Source organism: Dendrobates tinctorius, unplaced genomic scaffold, assembly GCF_039654945.1.
Source record: "Dendrobates tinctorius isolate UK_male_01 unplaced genomic scaffold, ASM3965494v1 ptg000246l, whole genome shotgun sequence".
NCBI lineage: Eukaryota > Metazoa > Chordata > Amphibia > Anura > Dendrobatidae > Dendrobates > Dendrobates tinctorius.
In genome coordinates, this window is record NW_027361913.1 from 6,549,875 (window position 1) to 6,573,460 (window position 23,586).

The window sequence follows — 23,586 nt, forward strand, 5'->3', positions numbered from 1 at the left end:
TTGGGTTAGTGTGAGGGGCCAACTAATGTTGGAAAAAACACAAACGCGGTAAAAATGCACTAAAAACGCATACAAACTAATAAAAACACTGCGTTTTTTTCATGCATGCTCATAAAAATGCTTGAAAAAAATGCAGCATTTGTATGCGTTTTTTCCATGCGTTTTTTTGCCGGAAAAAGGCGCTGCAAAACAAAGCAAGAGTGAAAGTAGCCTAAGGCCTCTTTCACACTTCAGTTTTTTGTGTCAGTTAAAATCCGCCAAAAAGGCGGACAAGCGGATCCATTCTTAACTGATGTGAACGGATGCCACAGGATCCGTTTTTTGACGGATCCGCAAAATGAGGAAATTTAAAGGAACCGCTGGCCGGGGAGAGAGAGAGAGAGAGAGAGAGAGAATTTTTTGGTGCAGCACCCAGACAGAATTTCGGGTTAAATCAGTGTCTGGAGGATCCGCCGGCCAAAAAAACGTTGCAAGCTCCGTTTGTAAATCTTTGAGGATGTTGACGGACAGCAACATTATGGCGGATCCGCACAAAAACGGATGCAACGGACAGCAATCCATCAAAATCCGCCAATAATGAAAGTCAATGGGGGAAAAAACGGATCCGCAAAAAAAAATTGCGGATCCGTTTTTTTCAAAACCTGGCGGATTTTGACTGATTGTAAAAAACGGAAGTGTGAAAGAGGCCTAAGGCCTCTTTCACACATCAGTTTTTTGCCTTCAGGTGCGATCCGGCTTTTTTTTGTAAAACCGGATCCGGCAAAATGCAATGCCGGATCCGGTTTTTCCCCATTGACTTGCATTAGCGCCGGATCGTGCCGGATGGCATTGCGTTGCATCCGTTTTTTTGCCGGATCCGGCAACTTGTCTCATTCCGGCGTCTGGAAAAAACGGCTACTGTAACGTTTTTTGTCTCCGGCGAAAAAGCCGGAAGCGCCGGATCCGGCGCTTCCAGCTTTTTGCTACAATGAAAGTCTATGGGCGCCGGAATGCGCCGGATCCAGGAAAAGACGGATCCAGCCACCGGATCCATTTTTTTTAAGTCTGCGCATGCTCAGATCCAATTGGCCAGCCCCCAGGAACAGAGACGGATCCAGCAAAAAAACGGATCCGTTTCTACAGTCCTCCAAAATTTATGCCGGATCCGTTTTTTCTAAAAAAAGCCGGATCCTGCCTGACGGCAAAAAACTGATGTGTGAAAGTAGCCTAAGTCAACTGACAATTTCCATTTAGGCTGGGGACATATATGAGCATAAAAAAAGAGAGGTGAGCGGTAAGCTTAGTGGTGAGGTGAGCATTTAGTAAGCACTTTTGCATATTAAGTTTATTATTCACTATGGGCTGTATGTGGCCATCATACTTCACGAGGGACTGTGTGGAGACATCATACTGCACAAGGGGCTGTATGGGGACATTATATTGGGCGAGGGGCTGTACTGAGGCATGATACTTTGCAAGGGTTGAGTGGAATGATCTTATTTTGTGGTGGGACATCATACTGTTTGAGGGTCTCTATGAGTGTATGCTACTGTTCGAAGAGATCAGGAAAACATCATACTCTGTTGGGAGCTGTGTGGGGACATCATACTGGATGGATGGAATGTGAGGGCATCATAGTGTGTGGGAGGACTACAGGGACATTATAATGTGTTGTATTCTATTGATCAAGGTACAAGGGATGAATAACAGGAGCAGTATAATTTACTGTTTTATATAAACTTTGGAAAAAGCAGTCAATTATTTGGTTTGGATTAGTTGCTACAGGTAAGATACATGTTCCAATAAGCCCTATCCTAACATGTATTAGCAGCAAGTCAATAAACGTTATGCTGCTCAAAATTAATTGATAAAAATTAATATAAAAGAAGAATATTGAGCAGAATTAAGTTCAGCTTGTTGGTTCGGCACTCCACAAATGTCATTGTCTATTTTGTTGCCCCTTTAGAAAATGAATTGCTCGCTCCTGCTCCTCCTCATACTAGCACCACACAGATGACATAAGTACTGTTTTCTCTTTATAACATACTAAATATTGTAACGCATGTCTGAAAAAGCTATTTTGAAAGGGAGATTTTTTAGAAACCTAATACCTAGCAGAATAACAATATAATGGTGTAATATTCCAAAATATTTCAAGTGGCAATTATACTTAAAGTGAAATGAAGAACAAACTGGTGAGATACTAAGGGTGCTGCAACTTTACCACTAAGCAAAATGAGTTGTGTTGTTTCATGAAGCTGATGAGAAAGATGAGATACCGGCCATGGACACAAGAGGTGCTGTAACTAATGAAACTACTCATTCATGTACAGTAAGTCAGCTCCCTTTCAATGCAATTTCTACAATTTGTATTTTTTTTCTTGCTTTCAAAATATAGTATACATATTATTCTATATAATAATACAATATTACTAATCTACACAATTTATTCAACCATCAGTACAATTAGTATATGTTTAATCTTATGTTCCGTAAAAGAAAATGGAATCTACCGCTTTCCTAAACCATTTAAAGACTACTATGCTTAATGATACATTTGGACATTACTGAGATTTTACTTATGATTTATTGCCTGCATCAATAAATTCCATGACATTGTCTAGGGAAAATCCACTCACATCAGTTTCAGTCCCAGTGGGGCTCATCATCCATTCCAGGCATACGCACAGACACATACAGACAAGAATGGCTTTTAGGCTTAGTTAGTATGTAAACACGATTATTGGATATTTTCCAACAGTAAACCAATGACAAGCTGTGACTTTTTCCGCAACCTTGTAAAGATAATATTATGGGGTATGGCTATTCCAATTAAGCGCACACGTATTATGTAAGGTTAGAACAAGGAGCATAAACGAACAGTCATCTTAAAGCCAAGTAAGTAACTCTCATGCTCCCTGCATTATACATCTTTACTAATACAGCTCCCACACGCAACTAAGCGTATATTAGCCGTAAGAGATCATGGAAAATGAAACAATATGAAAATAGAACTCCATTATAATCAGTACTGTAATTATACTTCCCTTTAATGCGCTCGTGATTTAGCATAGTTATTTCGCTTAAGCTCTTATCTGCTAAGCATAATAGTTGCTGTTAGAAAACGTTATGGATACTTTGAAGCATTTTGTTTCGTGGATTGATGCTTTTGTTCTTTCGTAATATCATTCATTGCGATAAGAGCATTTATTTACTAGCTACTGCTTAGCTGAAGTATTGCATTGATAACTCGGGTAAATTTTAGCGTTAGACAAGTCCATTAGTAGTGAATTTGTGAAACATTTATTGCATTTAAATGTAGTAGAAGGTGGTTGGATGACATGTTTTAAGTGAAATAGGCTGTTGATGTATTTTCGTATTACAGGGGAGGTCTATGAAGGGGTAAAATTTAAGAAAATATATACACTCCTGCATATGACAGCGTGTCAAACACCGCTTCTGATCAGCAGTGAAATCATCCCAACCGGTCAGAGAGCCGCAGTTCCCACGCTGTCAAAAGACAGCGTGAGCGCTCAGCTGTGATCAGAGGTATGCAGTTTACCTCCGGTCACTGGTGTCAGCTGATGGGACAACCGCTCCCATCATCCGACACCTGCTGCCGCTAACATCAGCAGGCGCGGATGATGGGGTATTCATCAGCCGCTACTGCGCTGTAAATTAATAATTAAAAAAAAACCTGTGTGGGTCCTCCCTATTTTTGATAAACAGCCAGACAAAACTCACAGCTGAGGGATGCAACTCTCAGCTGTCAGCATTAGCAAGGTTGGTTATATAGAATAAAGGGGTCCCCATGCTGTAATTTAATTATTTAAATAAATAATTTATAAAAATAACAGCTTGGGTCCCTCCTCATTTTTGACAACCAGCCTGTAATGATCACGTGTGACTGGACACAGCGCCTCCAGCAGGGCGAATTTATGACACACGTGATCCTGGATACAGCGCCTCCAGCAGGGCGAATTTAAACAATAATGGGACGTGCAGCCGGATATACCGCCTCCAGCTGGCGAATTTAAGAAATACACGTAAAACTGGATACCCCGCCTCCAGCTGGCGAATTTAAATAATAAGGGTAAACACAGGGAACAATTACAGTGGTGGGCCCTGCGATAGGGAATGGGGGACATGGAGACCTCCTAAGCTCCCCTGAGCCAGTGTCCCTGCACTCCTCACATTCCCTATACAGGCTCCTCGCCTGTCGCCGCACGCGTGCCTTAATACCCTAGCAAGCCCTAAACCTAAACCCTAACTAGGGAATAGGTCGGTGCGGAGACTAATCCCACCACTGCACTAGAACACACATAAGGAAAGTCACAAACAGGGGAAAAAGAAAACTTAGCTCTCTCTGTGCTAAAGCTCCAGCACAGAGTCCAGCGACCGACTGCAGCCTTCCTCCTGAATAGCTGCCAGGAACTCCCTTCTGTGACTCCTTCCACACCAGGACTCAGATTGAGCTGAGCACTCTCTTCAGCTCCTTCCACCACCAAGGTTGGTTGCAAATGAACAACTATCACCAACAGTGATTGAAAACCCCTGGCTGTCCTTTATAGAGCCCAACACCTGTCATGTAATTAACGTGCACATTAACCTAAAACTAAAGCTAAGGTGCGATACCACTCACCACCACCGGGGACAGTCAAGACACCCTGAACCTGACAAAGTAAAAAAAGTTCACTTTGTCAATTTAATACCGCCAGATCCAACACTGGATCATGACACAGCCTTGCTAAAGCTGGCAGCTGGGGTCTGGTATTCTCAGGCTGGTAAGAAGCCATGGATATTGACCCTCCAGCCTAAAAATAGCAGTCCACAACTGCCCAGAAAAGGCACATCTGTAGATGCACCAATTCTGCTGCTGTGCTTGGCTCTTCTCACTTGCCCTGTAGCAGTGGCAAGTGTTATGAATGAGTCACCGTAGGAGGCAAAACAGAAATGCTAGCTAAGTCCAGAAAACCAGAGAAGTTGGCAGCTATCGGATTGCAGACCCCTGAACCTATCAACAACAACTAGCAGTAGCCGTGGGGGGTTCCTACGATGCCCTAGACCCCTCGATCACAGCCGGAGAACTGCCTAGCCTAAAGACAGAAAGGGAAATCTAAACTGCCCCAGAGTAGACCCCAAAGCAATAGGCAGCCCCAAACATATTATGACGGTGAAGCAAGAAGAAAAAACACTAACACAGATAGAAAGATAGACTGAGCAAATGATGGGGCCCAAGCTAACTAGATAGGACAGGATAGGAAAGCTGCTGTCTGCAATCCGCAAAAAACCCTATGAAAATAAGAGCCAACAGACTGACAGGGAAAAAGGCCCTGAAGACGCTAGGCTTCATAAAGACTATGTCAGTACTCAGGTATTTTCTGAAGACAGAGCAACCGACAAAAAAGGAATTCAGCTCACCCCAGCAGGGAATGGCAGAATCCAGAAAAGCAAGGCAAACTAAAACCAAAACACAAATGCAAAAAGGCAAAGCAGAAAACTTAGCTTTTGAGGAGCAGGAATCAGACTGGTCTCCTAGAATTCCACAGAGAAATCACCAGCGAGGAGGAAGGGCGTCAGCAGCCTTATATCCAGTCAGAGATCCCCGTCGCCCAGTCATCCTCTCCCAGCTCAGGTGCTTGGTAATCAGCCTCACTACCTTCCTTCACCAGAAGAGGGAGTTCATCAGACCTCAAAGGTGAAGGGGAAAATGAACTCATAACAGGCAAGTGTGGTTCATATTTGTGGGGTTGTTGTCACCTTTGTATTGTCAGGTGACTTCAAGCCCACGGATAAGTAATGGAGAGGTGTCTATAAGACACTTTTCCATTTGCTAATCCTATAGTTGTATGGTAAATAAAGACACAGCCAGAATAAAGTCTTTTATTAGAAATAAGACTAAACACAGTTTTCCATTTTATTTTAAAATGACAGACACAGTCTTGATGATGTCACCGCCTCACTGAGGCTCCGCTCACAGTAGTTCATTCCTCAATGGTTCTCAGCCTGAACGGTCGCATCTTGGCACCTTTCTCGGTTGAAAACTATTACTCCTTCAGACATGGATTACGTCATGGGACAGAATGACGGATAGGTATGGTATATTGTTGTTTTTTATTTTAGTTTTATTACAGGAGAACGAGAGCTTTGGAGGAATTAGGCGAGGTTGTAAGTATGGTTTAAATAAGATTATTAAAGGAGTCTGTGTCTTTTTTTAATTAAAGACTTTATTCTTGGTGTGTGTGTTTTTATACAATGTGACTATGGGGTTAGTAATCGGGGCATCTTATTGATGCCTTTCCATTACTAACCTCGGGGCTTGATGTCACCTGGCAATACAAAGGTGACTTAAACCCCCCAAACTATCACCCCACTTGCCACCGCTACAGGGCAAGTGTGAAGAGTGAGGCTAATTTCCACAATTGGTGCATCTTAGAGATGTGCTTTTTCTGGGGTGGCTAAGAGCTAACTTTTTTAGCCTTTGGGCCAGTATCCATGGCCCCTTCTTTAGCTATTAATATCAGCCCGCAGCTGTCTGCATAGCTTTTGCTGGTTGTTAATTATAGGATGACCCTATGTCATTTCTTAGGGTCCCCCATTTTAATAGCCAGTAAAGGCTCAGTATACAGCTGTGCTCTGATATTAATAGCCTGAGGGGCTCCATGGGTATTACTCCCTTCCCAGTCTATAAACGTCGTACCCAGCTGTCGACTTTTCCACTGTTGGTTACAAAAATTATGCAGGACCCCACACCATTTTTTTTCAGAAAAATAATCTTTTATTAATTAAATACATGTACAGTAAGCTGCACACACACTGCATTAATTGTATTTGTCACTGACATTTATGTATCTACCTATTCTATTTGTATTTATTGTATGTAAACCATCTCTTCTATCCTGTCAGCTCCTGCTGTGAATAGCAGGCTTTTATTCTTTTACCGAATGTTACCAACTTTTTCTGATTTTAAGAAAAATGCTTGTGTTATCAATTACAAATCCAAATATACCATATTTGTGCCGAATTTATGTTTAGCGATCGTTTTACGAACATATTCGCTCATCTCTAATACTGGTCCTACTCCCAGGATGGCATGAGGTATGGAAGCTGGACCTCTCTAGTCTTCACTTCAAATACACTAACAGCTTTGCATTACAATGATTTCTTGGTGGGCCCAGTAGTACGGCCATTTCTCTAAAATGTCCGAGGAACATCTGGCATGGTCTACACTTGCTACCATCACAGGAGCAAATCTGAACTTGTCTCCCATCAATCACATCTAGAATGTTATGGGTTGGTATTTGCAAAGGGAGCTACCAGAAGCTGATCTTGATGATTTATGTTCCCAAGAGCATTCAGGGTGGCAGAACATTCCTCAAACAACCATTAAAAAGCTAATTGATAACATGCATTGGCACATAAGTGTGTGTATTTCTGCATGTTTTGCTCATACTCAACATTTTGAAAATGTTTTTCATAAGTTGCATTTCTTTAACACGTATATTGATCCTATGGTATCCATAATTCTATGATTTATGCTACGTGATGTTAAATTATCAATGCTTGGTACATACAGTCATGGCCAAAAGTATTGACACCCCTGCAATTCTGTCAGATAATATTCAGTTTCTTCCTGAAAATGATTGCAAACACAAATTCTTTGGTATTATTATCTTCATTTAATTTGTTTTAAATGAAAAAACGCAAAAGAGAATGAAGCAAAAAGCAAAACATTGATCATTTCACACAAAACTCCAAAAATGGGCCGGACAAAAGTATTGGCACCCTCAGCCTAATACTTGGTTGCACAACCTTTAGCCAAAATAACTGCGACCAACCGCTTCCGGTAACCATCAATGAGTTTGTTACAATGCTCTGCTGGAATTTTAGACCATTCTTCTTTGGCAAACTACTCCAGGTCCCTGATATTTGAAGGGTGCCTTCTCCAAACTGCCATTTTTAGATCTCTCCACAGGTGTTCTATGGGATTCAGGTCTGGACTCATTGCTGGCCACCTTAGAAGTCTCCAGTGCTTTCTCTCAAACCATTTTCTAGTGCTTTTTGAAGTGTGTTTTGGGATATTGTCCTGCTGGAAGACCCATGACCTCTGAGTTAGACCCAGCTTTCTCACACTGGGCCCTAAATTATGCTGCAAAATTTGTTGGTAGTCTTCTGACTTCATAATGCCATGCATACGGTCAAGCAGTCCAGTGCCAGAGGCAGCAAAACAACCCCAAAACATCAGGGAACCTCCGCCATGTTTGACTGTAGGGACCATGTACTTTTCTTTGAATGACCTTTTTTTTCGCCTGTAAACTCTATGTTGATGCTTTTGCCCTAAAAGCTCTACTTTTGTCTCATCTGACTAAAGAACATTCTTCCAAAATGTTTTAGGCTTTTTCAGGTAAGTTTTGGCAAACTCCAGCCTGGCTTTTTTATGTCTCGGGGTAAGAAGTGGAGTCTTCCTGGGTCTCCTACCATACAGTCCCTTTTCATTCAGACGGATAGTACGGGTTGACACCATTGTACCCTCGGACTGCAGGGCAGCTTGAACTTGTTTGGATGTTAGTGGAGGTTCTTTATCCAACATTCGCACAATCTTGCGTTGAAATCTCTTGTCAATTTTTCTTTTCCGGCCACATCTAGGGAGGTTAGCCACAGTGCCATGGGCTTTAAACTTCTTGATGACACTGCGCACGGTAGACACAGGAACATTCAGGTCTTTGGAGATGGACTTGTAGCCTTGAGATTGCTCATGCTTCCTCACAATTTGGTTTCTCAAGTCCTCAGACAGTTCTTTGGTCTTCTTTCTTTTCTCCATGCTCAATGTGGTACACACAAGGATACAAGACAGAGGTTGAGTCAACTTTAATCCATGTCAACTGGCTGCAAGTGTGATTTAGTTATTGCCAACACCTGTTAGGTGCCCCAGGTAAGTTATAGGTGCTGTTAATTACACAAATTAGAGAAGCATCACATGATTTTTCGAAAGGTGCCAATACTTTTGTCCACCCTATTTGTTATGTTTGGTGTGGAATTATATCCAATTTGGCTTTAGGACAATTCTTTTTGTGTCTTTTCATTTAAGACAAATTAAATGAAGATAATAATACCAAAGAATTTGTATTTGCAATCATTTTCAGGAAGAAACTGAGTATTATCTGACAGAATTGAAGGGGTGTCAATACTTTTGGCCATGACTGTATATCCTCACCTAGCAGACCTGTGCTGGTCTGCCACACTGCTGCCTCTGTCCATGCTTGTCTCCAACATTCTTCTTTTGGCAGGGAACATCACGTGACCATTGCAGCTAATCAATGGTTACAGATTGGTTGCAGCTTTCTTGAAAATCCCCTGCTGCAAGAAGAAGCCTGGAGACTAATGGAGGACACAGGTGCCAATCCAGTAGGTGAGTACTTTTTTAACATCATATAGGTCAATTTGGAACATAAAGAAAATACTGAACAACATCTTTAAACTAAAAGTACTTAATAAAATAAACTATGGAATAATTACGTCAACCTCTGTAATATGACTTTTAGTGTCCATTCACTCGTTTCCATTTTTTGCAGTTTTTTAATTCAAAACAAGGATTGTGTAGTAAAATATGGGGCAATTATTTTGGGAAAATTCTACTTCTTTCTCTGTTTTAATCAACTTTTAGTTACTGGAGTGAAACAGCATATGTGGAAGTGTGCTCAGGGACAATGTAAAGGGTGGTCCCTAGAGATGAGCAAATCAATTTAATTCAAATGGAAGTTATGATGAATTTTTTAGAAGTTCGTTGAACATGGTAAGAATTGCCTTAAATGACTGCCACCTTTTTACAAATTGTGAAAAATTACTTCAGCCAGAGAAGCCAGGAAGGCAAAAGCCAGGAAGACATCCCCATAATACCTTACAGATATCACAACAGATGGTAATCCACAGATAATCCACTATCATAGCCTGAATAAAAACAGAATCAGGGAATGCAGCAGCCATTTTGGGGTGAATCTGAATAGAGAGAGAACATCAAAGCTCATCGAAGAATCAAGGATATAAGATATAAGGAAATAATGACAAAACAGCAATGCCTACAGACAGTGAAGTTGATTACTGCGTGAAGATAAGAAAATAATACAGAGATTCAATTGATAGGGAGGGAGAGATTTAGAAACCGGCAGCAATTGATGAGAGTGGTGGTAGTGCTGCTGTTGCATTTCAGTTGCACATTTTCATTTTTCGTTTATGCAGAAGTAAACCACTAATATTGATAAAAGAACTCTGAATATTTCTACTACTTTTTGTCACATCCACGGGAGTCCATACCTGATAATGGATTGTGGAAACAACAAGACATTCACTGAATGTACCACTTTCACTGGATTCCACTGCATTTTGGGAAATTATGATGTCTGCTCAGCCTCACTAGGAGAAAGCAGCTGCATTGTTTTTCACTGAAAGGGGATTCTGCTTTGAGCACTCACATACAGGAGAACATGGACTGTTCCATGAGGCATGTGCACACAATCAGTAAGCACGGCAGGTTGAATGTTGCATAATTGTTCAGCGTCCAACCTGCAGCTTACAGATGTTACAGCATAGTGGATAGGATGTCAAGAAATCTCATGCCCACTATGCGTTCACAGAAGACCATGTGTCTCCCGCAGAAGTGGACATGTGGCGTGTCTTTCCAGACCGCAACATGTCTATGTATCTTGCAGATACGCTAGCCTCCGCAAGATAAATTTCACCCAATGTACTGGACGTGGTGAATCCAAATGGTTCAATGAACACATGCGGATTGACTGCGTTCAATAGCCGGCAGCGTTTTTGACACAGCGGACATGTGCTGCGTTTAAAGCACTGCCATACCCGTAGACGTGTCATTGAGCTAAAATGTGAACTGCACTGTCAAATCATAGAGCTATTATAGACAGGGCTAGTACATGGACCACTAGTTCAATGTTTTAAGTAGAAAAGGTACAACACAGCAACCAGGACAGGTGGTGAAGCCCATAAAGTTAAGTGCTTTCATCTGTTATTATGTAAATTACCTTGTCTACACAATTATTAGACAAGTGACTAATTTTACCATAACATCATTTTTATGCCTATTTTCCAACACCAATCTGTGAAAAAATTGAATTCTATTGAATTGATCAGATCAGGTAATGTGCATTTGTGTAATGAGGGAGTGTGAGGCCTAAAGCCCCCATCACACTAAGTGAAATCGCTAGCAAGATCGCTGCTGAGTCACAAGTTTTGTGATGCAACAGCGATCTCGCCAGCAATCTCGCTGTGTGTGACACATATCAGCTACCGGCTCCCCTGCCGGGTATCGCTGATCGTGCTCTAATGTCCTGGGCCATTTTTTGATTGTTGGTCTCCCGCTGGCCAGCATGCATCGCTGCGTGTGGCAGCGGGAGACCATCGATCAGCGAGCTCCCAGTGCTGTAAGCAGACGCTGGGAGCTGGTATCCAAGGTAAACAGTGGGTAACTAAGCGCGCGGGGTGCTTAGTTACCCACTGTTTATCTTGGATACCAGCTCCCAGAGTGAGTACGCTGGTATCCAGGGTACCCAGCGAGTAACTAAGCGACACGCTGGTCCTGATCACTGGTGAGATCGGCATGTTTGACAGCTCACCAGCAAATCATTTAGTGACACACCAGCGATCCTGACCAGGTCATATCGTTGTCAGGATCGCTGGTGCGTCGCTTAGTGTGACGGGGGCTTAAGGATATAACACCCTTTAGCACGGTGTGCAGAATTATTGTTTTCCCCAGGCAAAATGGGTCAAAAAAGTGAATTACCTGTCTCAGGAAAGTCAACATTTTTTAAACGTCTAACAGAGAAATGGAGCAATCTTCATATTGTTAAGATATTGAAGCGTGATCACAGAACTACAGTATCAACCGTTTTGTTGCGAGTAGTCAACAGAGTTGCAAAAAGTGTTGAGAAAAAAATATGCACTTTAACTGCCAAACTCCCATTATCCCCCAGTGTTGACATATTCCAGACCTGCAACTTTCCTTGACTGCCCAAAACTACTAGATGTTCAATGCTGAGGGATATTTCCAAGGTAAGAAGGAATGAAACTGATTAAGACTCATAAGAGTGAATTATGACACACCAGATGGATAGGCCCATGGCTGGATCAGTAAGGGCCTTAGAACTCCACTTCATCTCAGACTCCAGCACAGTGGAGATGGGGTCATGTTATGGGTTGGCATTTTTAAAGATGAACTAGTTGTACATTTTTAAGTTGAGGGTGTACTCAAAATCAAATCCGAAACCTACTGCCAGGTTTTAGAAGACACTATCTTCAAGCAGTGGTACAGAAAAAGTCTGAATCTTTCAAGAAAACTATAATTTTTATGCAGGACAATGCTCCATCGCATGCAGCAGAAGATATCACAATTAAATAGCCATGCTTGCAAATCCTCGCTATAAAAGCAAAATAGGGTAATTTATTCTGGTTTCTGAAAGGGAGTCAATACTGGTGTATTTCCAATAACTGCTATCCTCTACCTTTCATGGTGGGCATGTCAATTTTTTTCTTTTTTTTTTTTCCTTTACAGCTGTGTTAGTAAAAAAATTGACATCTGTATAAGTCACACCAATACAGCAGTCTATTGTCGCTGCTAGCAATTTGGTTGTGTATCTGGCATTTCTTGTTCATTCCATTTTGAGAAGTGGAGCATAATTATATTAAAAATGGCAAAAAGGTTAAATCCAGATCTTTTGCTGAGAATATCTTCATGTTAAAATGTAACAAACAGGTTTTTTTTGCATACATTATTTAAAAGTCAAGTCAAATGAAACACCAATACCGCAGACTGTTGCCACTACTGACTTTTTGGACGGTTGCATTTATTTATCAGTTCTTTTTTAGAAGATGGATATTGTAGTTGAATACATTATAAAAAGTTAATTATAGTGTAATAAAAAATTTATTGTAAAAAAAAAAAATATATATTGTCAATGGCAGTGGACCAGGCAATGTAAAAGAAAAAACACCACAGTATCTAACAATAAGAATGTGGTAGCCATCTGTTGTTGGTACTACCAGACCAGTTGGTTCAAAAATGGAGTAACATTTCAGTGTGACTTAAGCCACAACTTTTGATGAATTTATTGGGCTGGCTGCTCAATTTGGTGGAGCTGGCCATAAGTAACATGAAAATGCCACAAGTCACAAATATTTTGCAGGGCACAATTCTGTGATATAACTACTCTGCCATCTATACAACAATTATTTAAAATACTGTGACCCCGAATCACCATTGTCTTTGTGCCAGATTGAGTATAATTCCAGATGTTGAAGCCTGATTCATCAATTTCGACTTTTTAAACGCTAGTTAAAACGCGTTGTTTTTTTATTTCTGTAGTGCTGCACTGTGTCATGCTGACATGATGGACCTTTGACATGCTTAAATAAATGTGAAGTTTTATACTTACCTGTTTTTCAATCATCGCTAGAGAACCACTTTTTTTCTACATGATTATATCTGATTTTACTAGGTTGGTTCCGTGCTATGTATCCTGTCGACAAGGTGCTTCAGATTTCGGTGAGCTGACTCTCACTTGTTCCCTCTCCCTCTTTATTAATATATGGTAGAAACTGACCTGATACCAAATATGTATAGGTTCTTTTTTATTTAAGTGGTGAAAAAAAAATTCTGAAATTTGTATGAAAAAAGTTTTTGCCATTCTCGCCATTTTCTGAGACCCATACCATCTCTATTTTTCAGGATCTGGGGCTGGGTGATGATCTGCCATTATTTATTGATACCATTTTGGGGTAGATACAATGTTTTGATTGCCTTTTATTCCAATTTATTATGACCAAATAACCATAATTCTGGCATTTTGATTTTTTTCTCATTACCCGGTTTAGGGATTAGATTAACTTTCTTTATATTTTGATAAATTTTACATTTCTGAATACAGTGATACCAAATATGTGTATTTTTCTATTGTTTTATTTTTAATGAGGCAATTAGGGGTAATTTGAACTTTTGTGTTTCTTTAGTTTTTTAAATATTTTTTAATACTTTCATTTTATTGTGTTCAATATTCTCCTGAGACTTGAAGCTGTGATCGTCCGATCGCCTGTGCTATACATAGCAGTGCTTCAGACATAGCAAAATCACAATCTTCTATGAATGCCGGCCATGTGCCAACATTCACAGGAGTATCTTGATTACAGGCAGACTCCCGGTTTGCATGACAACCCATCAGAAACCCCGCGATCACGTGACAGGGGCACCAATAGGCTGGACTTGTGACTCACTTCAGGCCATCGCATGTTAAATGTGTTGTCAGTGATTGACAGTGGCATTTAATTGGTTAACAGCTTCGATGGGATCTTAGCTCCACCAGCAGCTGTTTGAGGCACATAATGGCTGACTAAATCAGCCATGAAGTGTGGGGAAAGATTCGGGCTCGGCTCCGGAGCCTGCATCAAATGTAGGGACGCGACCGATGACGTAAATAAACATCGGTGATGAAGTGGTTAAATGTTGGCTGCATTGGGAAAGGTAATGCAGAATTAAAGATTAGAACACATTCTGGACCAATACAGTGGCCCATTAGCTTCTCAATGGACCAGAAGAAAAGAAAAGGAAGAAATCCAGAGTGGCATGAGTTAAACATGGAACATAAGATGACGGGAGAACCACAAAACTTGACTGATATTGATTCAGGTATTGATTTGTCAGTTTGCTTGGAAGCTTTTGAATACACTTTAAGCTCACTTGCCACTTGCCAGGTTGCATGTGTATGTGTTTGCTTTACATCTGGTTTTTATATGCTGTTGTATAATGAAAGGCTAAAAATGGGATGTAAAATTAAACGACTTAACATAAATCTGGCTGAATCAGTTTCTAATGAGATTTAATTTAGAGACGTGTAAAAGCTGTCTGTTCTGTTCCCAGTGCACAGCTGGTGGGTGCGATGCACATTTAGGGCACAATACATGTTACTGTTCACAAATAATTATGTACTTGGGTAGATACATGAATAGATAGATACAAAAGTGGCAACAGGAAGTGCAGCCATATTGCTTGTCATCTCTGAATTAACTTCCAAATAAATTGTCACTTTATTGATGAGACATTAAACTCACACAATGACAGCTGTCATCAGTATCTGTAGAGTTAAAATGTAAAAGTGACAAATAATATGGCTGCTTACCATATAATCCTTTTGCTGAGATACTAGACAGCATGGATCTGGTTTCTTGAATCTTCTACTTTGAGCCTTTGTATTTATTACATTTTTGCATTTGCCAGCTCAATGCTTTGATCTTTCATCTACCATCAACTTATTATGTTTTTAAATTTTATAACGTATGCAAAAAGACACAGTCCAAAATAAAATATATTATGCATAGACCTTTACTTTTAAATTGCATGTTGCCTCTTTAAAAATAACACTTTAATGCCTTAACGTAAAATCATGAACATGTACATGGGGTATGCGGTTCCTTCCCGTATTCTGCCATACATGTGTGTGATCTATTTAAACTGTCACAACATGAAATTGCCCAATCATAGATTAGTACAAATTGCTATCCCGGACACCGGAGACATACAGCTAGTCAGGCCGAAAACAATAATCTTTGGTTCCACCTTGTGATCACTGTGATTGGTCTGTCTACATTATACACAGGAGCTCTGTACATAGTGTCAGTGTAAAGGTAATACTGAGATCACTGTTGACTAGTGTTGAGCATTCCGATACCGCTAGTATCGGGTATCGGCCGATATTCGCTGTATCGGAATTCCGATACTTAGTTCCGATGCTTTTTTCATATAGAATACCGGAATCAGAAGTTCCCATAATGCTAGGAGCCCGCTCGATTTGATTCAGCCAATGGGGATCCTCAGAAGTGTGGGCACATCCTGTTAGGCATGTAGGCATGTTAACTACTGGCATGGCTGTGATTGGCTGCTGAAATGATGTCATGATGCACTATAAATACCGCAGCAGCCGCCATTTCGGGTTCACTCTGCTGTGAATTCAGTTAGGGACAGGCTGCTGTTGAAGACTGTGAGGGACAGTTAGAAATAGCGATCATCAAACATATCTATTGCTCTACCCAGGCTAAATAATCCACCACTGTAGCATTTTTTTAGTCCAGCAGCGCTGTTTTAATAGCTGTCTGCAAGGGCTGTGTGAGTGCAGACCCACGCTGTGTAGTGTGTCCTGCAGGCACGTCTGCTTGTAGGCCGCCCAGCGTGTGTCTCTGCCTCATACACATTTTTCTTTTATTGCTGCTTTTTTTTTCTCCTGTATAGTGTGCTTCCATACGTATCCATATACGTTGGTTGCAAACACTAAAGGAGTGGACAGCGGAGCCTTTCAGCAGCCTTTCAGTGCTATAGCCCATTTCTCTGCACTGTTTTTGGCTGTCTGATAGGTCTCTCTGTGTGTGAGTGCAGCTCACGTTGCAATGTGTTCTACAGCCACTGCTGGTTGTAGTCCGCTCAGAGTGCGTCACTGCCTCATACATAGTCCTTTTTTGCAGCTAATTTGTCCAGATTTTTGCTCCTATATTAGTGTGCTTCCATCCGCATCCATTGTCATTGGTTGGTTGCAAACATTATATAGGATTAGATAGAGGAGCCTTTTTGCTGGCTTGTGCCCTTCAGGGCCAGCCAGACTAGTATCACCCTATTTTTTGGAGCCTCATCAATTGCATTGTAGGTTAGCTTCCTGCATTGTAATCGCTCCAAAAAGTTTGTGATACTATAGCATTCAAACTTTGGTCACATCCTTTTATTCCCCTCCCCCCCAAAAAAAGGAAATAAAGTTCACCTAACACTCCACTTTAGAGTTGTGTAGGCCACATTAGATCATATTAAAGTGTAGTACACACACTCTTAGCAAAATTAGTGTTTCTTATACTGGTTAGCAGGTGTTCAGGAATAAGAACACTAAGCCCCCCCTTTTTTACTTTTCTGCCTGTCTTTATCAGTCTACCAAGATGACGAAGGCAGGGAGTAAGGCACGTGGTCGTGGAATTTCAGCAGGGAGAGGACGGGGGGATTCAGCAGGGAGAGGACGTGGGGATTCGGTGTCTGCTGCGGCCACCAGTGACCCGGCATCCCCCACTTTTACCAGGCAACAGTCCTTCATGCGCAGCTTTGTAGGACCTCGCCGTACCCCACTGCTGCGTGACGAACAAATTGAAGCCGTTGTCGGATGGATGGCAGCTAACGCATCCACTTCAATGACTTCCGCATCCTCCCAGGGCCAGAGCACTGAAGAGCAACCATCTGTCTCTTCACCACCTGCCAAATTGCCCAGGCAGTCTGAGAGCCCTGGACAGGAGCCATCTCAATCTTTACTTCTGTTCTCAGAATCTGTTGGCTTGGAAAGAGGTGGCCAGCCAAGCAGCATTCTAGAGCGTGAAGAAGAGGGAGTATGCAGTGATGCGCAACTGCTTTGTCCCTCTGAATCTGAAGAGGCGGGTGGGCCAGTGCCTATTGTCAGCACACCTCAGCACTCATCTGATGATGATGAGACTCAGTTGCCAATTTCTGGTGCGTACGGTGCTGGCGAGACAACCCAGGACCAGCCGGTGCTTGAAGAGGGGAGTGGAGATGATGAGGTCCTTGACCCATCATGGTGTCAGCCACAGGAAGGTGGTGGGAGCAGCTCTGAGGAAGAGATTCCTCGAACGGCCAAAAGAGGAGGGAGAGGGCGGGGGCAGACTTGGTTGCCTGTAGCCTCCACTTTGGCACCCGTGAGGAGCAATCCTCTTCCAAAACACAAAACGGGCGCTCCCAGGACTTGCAGTGCGTGGTCTTTTTTGACACAGCTGCAGATGACATTTGCTTTGTCAAATGCAAGCTGTATCATCAGAAAGTTAAACGAGGGAAAAATGTGAGCAACCTCAATACCACAAATATGTGGAAACATGTGCGTACCAAGCACGAGGTGGAGTTACACAGACACACTGAAGATGTAGGCCAACCTTCAGCAGCACCTACCACCTCTTCAGCTCGTGTTGTAGCCTCTTCCTCCAGCTCGCACACAGCTGGTTCGGCTTCCTCACTGGAACGCCATGGAAGAACCTCTGCCACTGTTGTCCAGAGACCCAGTGAAATTCCACCCACTGAACCACGTTCTCAGTCATCATCTCACTCCCAGGCCACTCAGCAACAATCGGTAGCACAGGCATGGGAGAAAAAGCGGCCATACTCGGCAAACCATCCCCGTGCACTGGCTCTGAATGCCGGCATTGCCAAACTACTGGCCCTTGAGATGCTGTCATTCAGGCTGGTGGAGACTGACACCTTCCGGAACTTGATGTCATTGGCAGTTCCACAATATAATGTGCCCAGCCGCTTTTATTTCAGCAGGCAAGCCGTCCCTGCCCTGCAAAAGCATGTGGAGGGAAAAATTAGAAATGCGCTACTAAACGCCGTCAGTAGCAAGGTCCACCTGACCACCAATGCGTGGACCAGTAGCCATGGACAGGGACGATACCTTTCCCTCACTGCCCATTGGGTCAATGTTGTGGAGCCGGGTACAGATCTGGAGAGTGGCTCTGTACGTATTCTGCCAACTCCAAGGATTGCAGGAATGCAGTCTGTACATATTGAGTCCTCCTCCTACTCTAGTTCCTCGGAATCAACACTGCATGAGCCTGTTAGGCCAGATATGAGCACAGGTGTGGCCAAACGTCAACAGGCCGTCCTTAAATTAATTTATTTGGGGAATCGGAGCCACACAGCACAGGAGCTCTGGAATGCCATCAAGCAGGAGAGCGATGTGTGGTTTGTGCCAGCGAATCTCCAGCCAGGTTTGGTAGTGAGTGACAATGGCCGAAATCTAGTGGCAGCTCTGGGCCTAGGCAACCTCACTCACATACCATGTCTGGCACACTTGCTCAATTTGGTCATGCAGAGCTTTCTGAGGGACTATCTGGATCTTGATGCACTGCTGCACAAGGTTCGCCTAGAGTGTGCTCACTTGCGGCGTTCCAGCATGGCAAGATCGCGCATTGCATCTCTGCAACGCTGATTCCGCCTGCCAGAACATCGCATCATATGTGACCTCCCCACCAGGTGGAATTCAACGTTACATATGTTGGAGCCGTTGTGTGAGCAGCAGGCAGCAGTAATGGAGTACCAGCTGCATCAGGCGCAAACAAGTCGCACTGTGCGCCGGACACACTTCACCACCACTGAGTGGGCCACTATGAGGGACATCTGCCAAGTTTTGCGTGCCTTCGATGACTCCACGCGGATGGCCAGTGCAGATGATGCACTAGTCAGCATGACTGTCTCCTTTATCTGTCTGCTTCAAAAAACCTTACAAACACTAAGTGAGGAGGTTTTTGAAGAAGTCGAGGATGAGGAGTCAGAAATGCCATCTGCTTCTGGCAAGTCTGCGCAACGAGCTTCCACACAAAGGCCCAGGCAGGGGACACTTAGTGAGGAGGATGACGAGGAGTCAATGGAGGAGGAGGAACACATCTCTCCAGAAGAGGGAGGTACACAAGGCTCTAGTAGTCAGTGTGTACAGCGAGGGTGGGGTGATGCTGAGCAGGCTGAGATGCTGCCTCAAGCTGGGGACAGCGTTTCCGGTCCAGTTGGCAGTCTGCAGCACATGGTTGATTTCATGCTGCAGTGCTTGTTAAACGACCGCCGCATCGCCAACATTCTCCACACGGCTGATTATTGGGTGTACACCCTCTTAGATCCTTGCTACCGGGACAACTTACAAAGCCTCATACCACAGTTGAACCGGGAGTGTAAAATGCGGGAGTACCAAGAAACACTTGTGCAAGCCATCATGTTCTCCATTCCCCACAAGTGTTGCTGGTAGTGCTTTTCAAAGCAGCCATGTGGGTAGAGGCAGTGGAGGAAGCTCTGCACAAAGAGGTAGCAGAGGCTGTGCCGCTGGACAAGGCAAGGCCAGTATGGCCCAAATGTGGAAAAGTTTTGTGGGACCGCCACAAACGGCTACACCATCACAGACGGCTCCAGTCAGCAGGAGGCAACGTTTCCGTCAGATGGTGACAGACTACTTGTCTTGCCCTGTTAGTGTACTCCCAGACGGCTCTTCCCCGTTCAAGTTTTGGGTCTCTAAGCTGGATACATGGCCAGAGCTTAGCCAGTATGCATTGGAAATGCTGGCTTGCCCTGCTGCCAGTGTATTATCGGAACGTGTCTTTAGTGCTGCAGGTGTTGTGGTAACAGACTGTCACACGCGACTATCCGCCGATAATGTTGACCGGCTTACTTTTGTGAAAATGAACAAGGCCTGGATCTCACCTGAATTTGCCAGTCCTCTTCCAGAATAAATAATTGCCTGGCAACAGGATCCAGGTCTCCTGTTGTGTTCATGTTTCTATGACCTGAACTTTATTTCCTGGACTACAGCAACGCCCGTTGTTGCTCAGAAGTGCTGTCCACACAGACAAAACACTCGCTCATGTGTAAGTGGGGTTTGGTAACGTCAGCTGATCCCCTGCTGTGTGTATGGCAAAGTGTCCTGCTCCCTCCAAACTCAAAGTACCTCAGATTTACACCTGGCTCCAAGTAGGCCTTGGCCTACTGCCTGATTTTCCCTGGGCTCCGACACCGCCAGTTGGTGCTCAGAAGTGCCGTACGCACAGACAAAACACTCGTTCATGTGTAAGTGGGGTTCGGTAACGTCAGCTGATCCCCTGCTGTGTGTACGGCAAACTCTCCTGCTGCCTACAACTTCTGACTACCTCTGATTTAATATGTTCTCTGATTTGCCCTCTGTCTCCACTCTGTTTTGAGTATTTCCTCCGGCCTACAACACCGCCTGTTTCTGCTCTCAAGTGCCGTCTGCACAATCCACACTTGTTCCTGTGTTACCTGGGTCCTGTAACATCTGCTCATCTCCAGAGGTGTGTCCGGCAATGTCTCCTGCTTTGTCTACATTCCCACTACTTGTAGTGGAAAAGTGGACAGAGCAGGAGGCATTGCCTGACTCACCTCTAGGGAGAAGCTGCTGTTACAGAACCCCAGTAACACAGGAACAAGTGTGGGTTGTGCAGACAGCATTTCAGAGCAGCAACTGGCGTGGTTGGAAGCCAGAGAAAATACTCGAAACAGAGTGAAGCCAGAGGCCTAATTGTAGTACGTTGACAGTTAGTAGTAGTCTAGAAACAATCTAAAACTGCCACCAAGTAGGCCTCAGCCTACTACCTGATTTTCCCTGGGCTCCGACACCACCAGTTAGTGCTCAGAAGTGCTGTACGCACAGACAAAACACTCGCTCATGTGTAAGTGGGGTTTGGTAACGTCAACTGATCCCCTGCTGTGTGAATGGCAAAGTGTCCTGCTCGCTCCAAACTCAAAGTACCTCAGATTTACACCAGGCTCCAAGTAGGCCTCGGCCTACTACCTGATTTTCCCTGGGCTCCGACACCGCCAGTTGGTGCTCAGAAGTGCTGTATGCACAGACAAAACACTCGCTCATGTGTAAGTGGGGTTCGGTAATGTCAGCTGATCCCCTGCTGTGTGGAGGGCAAACTGCTGCTGCCTCCAAATTGTAACTACTTCAGATTTAAACATTCTCTGATTTGGCCTCTGTCTCCACTCTGTCTCTAGTATTTCCCCTGACCTCCAACACCGCCAGTTCCCGCTCACAGTTGCCGTCCACGCATTCCACACTTGATCCTGTGTTCCTGGTGTTCTGTAACGTGAGCTGATCCCCCAATGTGTGTCCGGCACTGTCTCCTGCGCTGTCCACCTTCCCACTGCAAGTGGTGGGAATGTGGACAGAGCAGGAGACATTGGCAGACACACATCAGGGGATCTGCTGACATTACAGAACCCCAGTAACACAGGAACACGTGTGGATTGGGCAGACGGCTACTGTACGCATAAACTGGCGGTGTTGGTGGTCACGTAAAATCCTGGAAACAGAGTTGAGACAAATGCCTAATTGGAGTACGTTGACAGTGTCTTGTAGCCTACAAACATTCTAAAACTGCCACCATGTAGGCCTCAGCCTACACAATGATTGTCCCTAGGCTCCAACAACGCCAGTTGGTGCTCGGAAGTGCTGTCCACACAGAAAAAAACACTTGTTCATGTGAAAGTGGGGTTCGGTAACGTCAGCTGATCCCCTGCTGTGTGGAGGGCAAAGTGTCCTGCTCCCTCCAAAGTCAAAATACCTCCGATTTACACCTGGCTCCTAGTAGGCCTCGGCCTACACCATGATTGTCCCTGGGCTTCAACAACGCCAGTTGTTGCTCGGAAGTGCTGTCCGCACAGAAAAAAACACTCGCTCATGTGAAAGTGGGGGTCGGTAACGTCAGCTGATCCCCTGCTGTGTGGAGGGCAAACTGCTGCTGCCTCCAAATTGTAACTACTTCAGATTTAAACATTCTCTGATTTGGCCTCTGTCTCCACTCTGTCTCTAGTATTTCCCCTGACCTCCAACACCGCCAGTTCCTGCTCACAGTTGCCATCCACGCATTCCACACTTGTTACTGTGTTCCTGGTGTTCTGTAACGTGAGCTGATCCCCCAATGTGTATCCGGCACTGTCTCCTGTGCTGTCCACCTTCCCACTGCAAGTGGTGGGAATGTGGACAGAGCAGGAGACATTGGCAGACACACATCAGGGGATCTGCTGACATTACAGAACCCCAGTAACACAGGAACATGTGTGGATTGGGCAGACGGCTACTGTACGCATAAACTGGCGGTGTTGGTGGTCACGTGAAATCCTGGAAACAGAGTGGAGACAGATGCCTAATTGCAGCGCGTTGACAGTCTGTTGTAGCCTACAAACAATCTAACACTGCCACCAAGTAGGCCTCGGCCTACACCATGATTGTCCCTGGGCTCCAACAACGCCAGTTGGTGCTCGGAAGTGCTGTCCACACAGAAGAAAACACTTGTTCATGTGAAAGTGGGGTTCGGTAACGTCAGCTGATCCCCTGCTGTGTGGAGGGCAAAGTGTCCTGCTCCCTCCAAAGTCAAACTACCTCCGATTTACACCTGGCTCCTAGTAGGCCTCGGGCTACACCATGATTGTCCCTGGGCTCCAACAACGCCAGTTGTTGCTCGGAAGTGCTGTCCGCACAGAAAAAAACACTCGTTCATGTGAAAGTGGGGGTCGGTAACGTCAGCTGATCCCCTGCTGTGTGGACGGCAAACTGCTGCTGCCTCCAAATTGTAGCTACTTCACATTTAAACATTCTGTGATTTGCCCTCTGTCTCCACTCTGTCTCTAGTATTTCCCCTGACCTCCAACACTGCCAGTTCCTGCTCACAGTTGCCGTCCACGCATTCCACACTTGTTCCTGTGTTCTGTAACGTGAACTGATCCCCCAATGTGTGTCCGGCACTGTCTCCTGCGCTGTCCACCTTCCCACTGCAAGTGGTGGGAATGTGGACAGAGTAGGAGACATTGGCAGACACACATCAGGGGATCTGCTGACATTACAGAACCCCAGTAACACAGGAACACGTGTGGATTGGGCAGACGGCTACTGTACGCATAAACTGGCGGTGTTGGTGGTCACGTGAAATCCTGGAAACAGAGTGGAGACAGATGCCTAATTGGAGCGCGTTGACAGTCTGTTGTAGCCTACAAACAATCTAAAACTACCACCA